Source organism: Rhipicephalus microplus, unplaced genomic scaffold (assembly GCF_043290135.1).
Source record: "Rhipicephalus microplus isolate Deutch F79 unplaced genomic scaffold, USDA_Rmic scaffold_18, whole genome shotgun sequence".
Lineage (NCBI taxonomy): Eukaryota > Metazoa > Arthropoda > Arachnida > Ixodida > Ixodidae > Rhipicephalus > Rhipicephalus microplus.
Window position 1 is genome coordinate 5,427,235 of NW_027464591.1, and position 7,021 is coordinate 5,434,255.

The window sequence follows — 7,021 nt, forward strand, 5'->3', positions numbered from 1 at the left end:
AGGGCCGCTAGAGTAAGTAGCCATACAAAACTTAGAGGAATCTTGCATAAAGTTTACTAAAATGAACATTACAAAACTCTATGGAGTCTTGGTTTTGCGGAACAGCAATACAAATCTGAACACGCTCGCGACAAAAACAAGTATAGTGAACCAGAATAGAAATAAGTGAGAGACAGTTAACGTTTTGGCGGTTGAAAACCAAAGAAAAATGTAAAGCTAAATATTTAGAAAAATAAAGACATTTTGCCGTAAAAGGCAGAAAATGGGGCTGTGAACTCGTTTTTTTAAATCAAGGTAGACAAGACATGCGGCTTTAAGGGACCCTCTAACACTACTGAAGCACCTGTTTTTTATTTGTGGTATGCGTAGACCAATAGCTGAAGGTACTTTTAGCATTGGTCTAAGTGCGGACATCATATAATTTAGTATTTTAATCAAGCAATAAACTCACTACATCGCTGCCGACCACATTACTACGTAGTGGCTTTTGTCACAACTTTGCGGGCAGAAATGACGCCGGTATGTTGCCACCACATGATAGATAAACGTAACGTTAGAAGTGATCGTGGTGTAGGATAAAAACTGATGAGGTTACTAATCTATTTCATTTTTTGTCTCTGTGCTTTTCCGTTGAACCCTAAACAGATGCGACCACAACAAAAAAGATACACGCCGTGCGCTCGCCATCTCGGAGGCCCAGAAGAGTCTCACAATGCCTGAGAAATAACAGCTAGCGTTTGCTGTTTACTTGATCGACATCTCTGGAAAGACGCGATATGTTTCCCACTATATGGACTTAATTGTCTATTTTTAAACCTCACTGAAAGTTCCTGTGTGTTTTTAGCGGCGATAGCTGCACTATCCCGGTCTTTTTCGGCGTAGTTTGAGGCCTATGAAATGCACATACAAATCGCCGAATGGGCTCGTTTCCTTCGTGACACCAGCCGAACAAAATGCGTTAAAGGGGCCCTGAAACACCTTTTCAAGTAACCATGGAATAAATTCACAAGGAGAGCTTATTGCCTCACGGATTGAACGCCGCAAACATTTTATGAATCCGTCTAGGGCGAGGGAAGTTACAAAGGTTTGTCGCATGCTTCAATTGCATTCTCTCTTCTCTCGTCCCGACGAAAGCTAAGCAGGGAGGGCTGGCAGGGGCAAAAATAACTAAGTCACCCGCGCCTCGTGACCTTGAGCACTTTTATCTTTTTTTCTTCGAATACGCGGCTTTTTCTGTGCGATCGCGCGCGCACACGTGGACATGTAGCGGCCTCCCGTGGCGATCTCTAACGAGCTTTTTCGCTCCACGGCCAGGTTAGAGTCTAGACTGCACCTGCGCTCTCTCTTCTTACAGCCTTCGCAACGGGCGTAGTACGTGTCTCTCGCCACTCCTTTGAGGGGAGCGCTGCGACCCTGCTATCTTTTTTCTTTAGGAAGAGAGTGCGAGATAATTATACTAGGAGACATGAATACGCACATAGAAGATATAGATGGGTATACCGATCCGACAGGCAAAATGATCATGGATATGTGTGAAAGGCTTGATTTGATCATTTGCAACAGTACCGAGAAGTGTGAAGGGCAAATAACATGTGAGGTAGGAAGGCTGCAGTCGACAATAGATTACGCACTGATGTCACATAGGATGTATGATAAGCGTAGGGCAGTGCACATAGATGAAAGTGGCTCCAGAAGTCGGGGTAGTGATCACAAACGTATCAAGCTAAGTTTAGGAAAAGCAGTGAAAGTGGGAAGGAGACAATATGAGCAACTACAGGAAAATTTTTATTCAGAAAAGCAAATAGAAATAGCTACTAAACAAATCGAGAAAGTAATCACCGAGGATAATAAAACAGTGTGGACATACATGAATCTAATTGGACTGTTTGAGCTAGAGCTTGCTAAGGCACGTGACAAGTCACCCCGGAAAAGAAGACACAGGCCCAAGAGTTGGTGGGATGAGGAAGTTAAGAGAGCCATAGCCAAATGTCAAGAAGCCTCTAGGGAACACAGACATGCTTAGCAGCGGGGTGAACCGACAGATGTTGTTGAAAGAAAATGGGACATCTTTCTAAGCTGCAGAATGTATGCACCCTTTCTGATCAACGAAAAGATTAGAAGAAAGGGAGCTCAGTGGCTGGCAGAATTACATAAAAATGATAGAAATGCAGCTGCGAAATTTTGGAACCATCTAAACTCCCTAAGAAATGAGACGAGCCTAGAGCAGAGTTTTATAACTACAGCCCAAGGTGCTAGGCTAGAAGGGGATGAAGCTATTGAATATATAAGAACAAGGGTGACAGAACAATTTTAACAAAGAAGTAATTTATGCACCACAATAGGCAAGGACGAATCAAGTGGTGCAATGGCTCCATTTTCACAACGAGAGTGGGAAAGGGCTGAGAAAAGGGTTCCCAGTAGTACATCAACAGACCCAGATGACATTCCAATTATGCTGATAAAGACATTAGCTCCGAAGTCTAAGCAGGCTTTGAGAGAGGCAGTGAGCAAAATAATAATCGATGGTGAAGTTCCCGATGGATGGAAACTGAGCAGGATGAGCATGATCTATAAAGGAAAGGGGGACAAAGCTGACATAAACAACTACCGTCCTATAACAGTGACGTCAGTGGTCTACAGGCTGGCGATGCAGATTATAAAGGAAAGACTGCAGTCATGGATAGAGGATGAGGGGGTGTTGAAGGAACTGCAGAATGGGTTTCGGAAACACAGGAGGTTGGAAGACAATCTGTTCTCACTGACGCAGTGCATCGAAATAGCAGAAAAGGAACACAGGCCCCTGTGGCTAGCATTTTTGGATATCAAGGGAGCGTACGATAGGGTGGTTCAAGAGGAATTGTGGGGAATAGTGGACACACTAGGCGTGGAACATGTAGTCACTAATCTTTTAAAGGATATCTATAAAGGTAACAAGGTAGTTATAAAGTGGGAAAAACAGGCATCCAAGCCTGCAGAGGTAAAACGGGGGCTTAGGCAGGGGTGTCCTCTGTCACCCTTATTACTCATAATGTACCTACAAGGATTAGAGGCCAAATTAGAGGGAAGTGGACTGGGCTTCAACCTCTCTTTAGTCAAACAAGGAAAACTCATTGATCAGGCACTACCAGCATTACTGTACGCAGATGATATAGTGCTAATGGCCAACAACAAGGAATATTTGCAGAGATTGTTGGACATCTGCGGTAATGAGGGAGATAGGTTAGATTTTAGATTCAGTAAGGAAAAATCAGCAGTCATGATTTTCAATGACAACGAAGGTAGTGAGCTTAGAATACAGGAGGTCACGCTTGAGATAACAGATAAATACAAATATCTGGGCGTATGGATAAGCAATGGGACCGAGTACCTGAGAAAACACGAAATATACGTGATGACTAAAGGTAACAGGAATGCAGCAGTGATGAAAAAGAGGGCACTGTGGAATTACAATAGGTATGGTGTTGTGAGAGGAATATGGAAAGGGGTCATGGTTCCTGGGCTGACGTTCGGCAATGCGGTCTTGTGCATGAGATCAGAAGTTCAAGCAAGATTAGAAATTAAGCAACGTGGAATAGGTAGGCTTGCTTTAGGAGCTCACGGGAATACACCAAATCAGGGAGTACAAGGTGATATGGGATGGACATCATTTGAGGGCAGGGAAGCTAGCAGGAAGATAAAATTTGAGAAGCGATTGAGAGAAATGAAGGAGGAGCGTTGGGCTAGGAAGGTTTTCAGCTACTTGTACATGAAGAATGTCGGTACAAAATGGAGGAAGCGAACCAGGAAATTGACTGGTAAATACTTAGAAAACAGCAGGTGGCCAAACCAAAAAGAACTGTCGGTTAAGAAGAAAGTGAAGGAAACGGAGACTGACATGTGGAGAATGGGCATGATTAAGAAGTCCGCACTAGAGATCTATCGAACTTTTAAGCAGGAAATTGCCAAGGAAAGGATGTATGATAATACTAAGGGTAGTTTTCTACTGTTTGAGGCTAGGACTGGAGTACTGCGAACCAAGACATATCGGGCCAAATACGAAGGGGTAGACACAGTATGCAGTGCGTGTGGAGAGGAAGAAGAAACTGCCGAACACTTTATCATCATCATCAGCCTGACTACGTCCACTGCAGGACAAAGGCCTCTCCCATGTTCCGCCAGTTAACCCGGTCCTGTGCTTGCTGCTGCGAATTTATACCCACAAACTTCTTATCATCTGCCCACCTAACCTTCTGTCTCCCCCTAACCCGCTTGCCTTCTCTTGGAATCCAGTTAGTTACCCTTAACGACCAGCGGTTATCTTGTCTACGCGCTACATGCCCGGCCCATGTCCATTTCTTCTTCTTGATTTGAGCTATGACATCCTTAACCCCCGTTTGTTCCCTAATCCACTCTGCTCTCTTCTTGTCTCTTAAGGTTACACTTACCATTTTTCTTTCCATTGCTCGCTGCGTCGTCCTCAATTTAAGCTGAACTCTCTTTTTAAGTCTCCAGGTTTCTGCTCCGTAGCTAAGTACCGGCAAGATAAAGCTGTTATATACCTTCCTCTTGAGGGATAGTGGCAATATACCTGTCATAATTTGAGAGTGCTTGCCAAATGTGCTCCACCCCATTCTTATTCTTCTAGTTACTTCAATCTCGTGGTTTGGCTCCGCGGTTATTACCTGCCCTAAGTAGACATAGACATTTACAACTTGAAGTGCACTATTACCTATCTCGAAGCGCTGCTCTTTTCCGAGGTTGTTGTACATTACTTTCGTTTTATGAAGATTCATTTTAAGACCCACCTTTCTGCTCTCCTTGTCTAACTCCGTAATCATGAGTTGCAATTCGTCCCCTGAGTTACTCAGCAATGCAATGTCATCGGCGAAGCGCAGGTTACTTAGGTACTCTCCATTAACTCTTATCCCTAACTGTTCCCATTCTAGGCTTCTGAAAACCTCCTGTAAGCACGCGGTAAATAGCATTGGGGAGATTGTGTCCCCCTGCCTTACACCCTTCTTGATTGGTATTCTGTTTCTTTCTTTATGAAGCACTATGGTAGCAGTTGATCCCCTGTAGATTTCTTCCAGGATGTTTATATTGCCACCATTGATGAACGAGCCACTGTGGCTCATACGCGTTTTTGGGTGCGAAGAAGAAGAGAACATCTTCGTTGCTCTGGTTCAAGGAGCCTGGCTGCAGGTCTTGTTTTGTTCGTGACATTACTGGTGGAGGTGCTGGGTACGTGTACTTCGGCTGTGTTGGCCATCGTGGAGACAGCTACATCTCCCAGAGCAAGAATCAGCCACCGCCTGCGTGGGTTACCCCCTGAATTTGGTCCCTTGGCATCGACACCCAGAAAGATGGCAACTGCGATGACAAGCCAGGTGGTCCAAACCAGCGATGCCCATGATTCTCTTCTCGCCCATGTTTTTCACGTGCCACAGACACCAAAGCCGTTCCATGGAGACATCTTCGAGGATGTTGATGACTGGCTAGACCACTTTTATCGGGTTGCCAGTATCAACGAATGGGACGATGTTCGCAAGCTGCGCCGAGTTTACTTCTACTTGGAGGATTCTGCGAAGACGTGGTACGAGAACCACGAGGGCTCCTTTGCAACATGGCAAGAGTTTAGCCGACAGCTCCGTGACGCCTGTCGCAACGCCGAGAGGAAGGAGAGGGCTGAACAAGCCATATCCTGCAGAAACCAACGGCCGAACGAACGTGTATCCATGTTTGTCGAGGACATGCTTCGGCTCTTCGAGCGCGCGGACCCTGCCATGCCTGAGGAAAAGAAGGTGCGGCATTTGATGCGCGGAGTAAAAGAACAGCTTTTCGCTGGGCTCGTGCGCAATCCACCGACGACAGTCGCCCAGTTCATCAGTGAGGCAGCTACGATGGAACGTACGCTGCAGCAGCGGTCGTCACGATACGAACGCCAGATCCCGGCCACCACATGCTCTATCGGCTCTGACAGCGAGAGACAGACCCTCGCAGACTTCATTCGAAGTATCGTTCGGGACGAATCGCCACAGCTTCAGGCAGTGGGATCCCATCCACCTGTGTCAGCCCTCGCGGATGTAATCAGACAAGAAGTCCGGCAGGCCGTCACACCCCTGGCCCCAATCGCACCGCCGATTCCCGAGGCCCCAGTCCTGACATACGCAGCGGCATTGCGATCCCCTGCGCCACCGGCTACAGACACTGCTATGCGGCCAAGGTACCAGGCTATGCAGCCATTCCACGATGCTGTTTCGAGCCCACCTCTCGGCTCAAGGTTTTCGAGCCCACCCACCTATCCGCCGTCTATCTCAAGACAAAGTGGTAGCAAGGCAAGCACGTGGCGCACCTCGGATAACCGTCCGCTCTGCTATCACTGTGGCGAAGCGGGTCACGTATACCGGAACTGTCAATACCGGCAGCTAGGTCTCCGCGGCTTCCACCCTGATGCTCGATGCCCGCGCTACGGTGAGCGCCCCCGCGAAATTGAAGCCTATCTCACGGGCCAACGTACTCCTTCGACTATTCGGCACCACCAGTCGAGATCACCATCGCCTCGCCGGTCTACGCCACCCAGTTTGCCCTCATCGTCTTCCGCTCCTTTCAGGAGCCGATTACCAAGTCCCCGTAGGGGAAACTAGGAACGGCGACTTCTGGGGGTGAAGTCGCGGCCCGGCGAACTGTAAAAGACCCTCCTTCGACGCAACGACCGGACGAGGGCGATTCCGGTTTTGCAGTGTTCTCCGAAAGCAAAAAGATTGTTTCTGCCGAAATTGCCGTCTTCGTCGACAATCATGCTGTTAACGCCCTCGTCGACACCGGTGCCGACTATTCCGTAATGAGCGCCACACTGGCATCTGAACTGAGGAAGGTTACCACGCCATGGCAAGGACCTCAGTTGCGCACGGCAGGTGGCCATCTGGTGACGCCTACTGGTATGTGCACGGCACGCATTCGAATACGTACGTCGACATTTGCGGGCTCTTTCCTCGTATTGCGCGTGTGCTCTCGGCCAGTCATTCTAGGAATGGACTTCCTT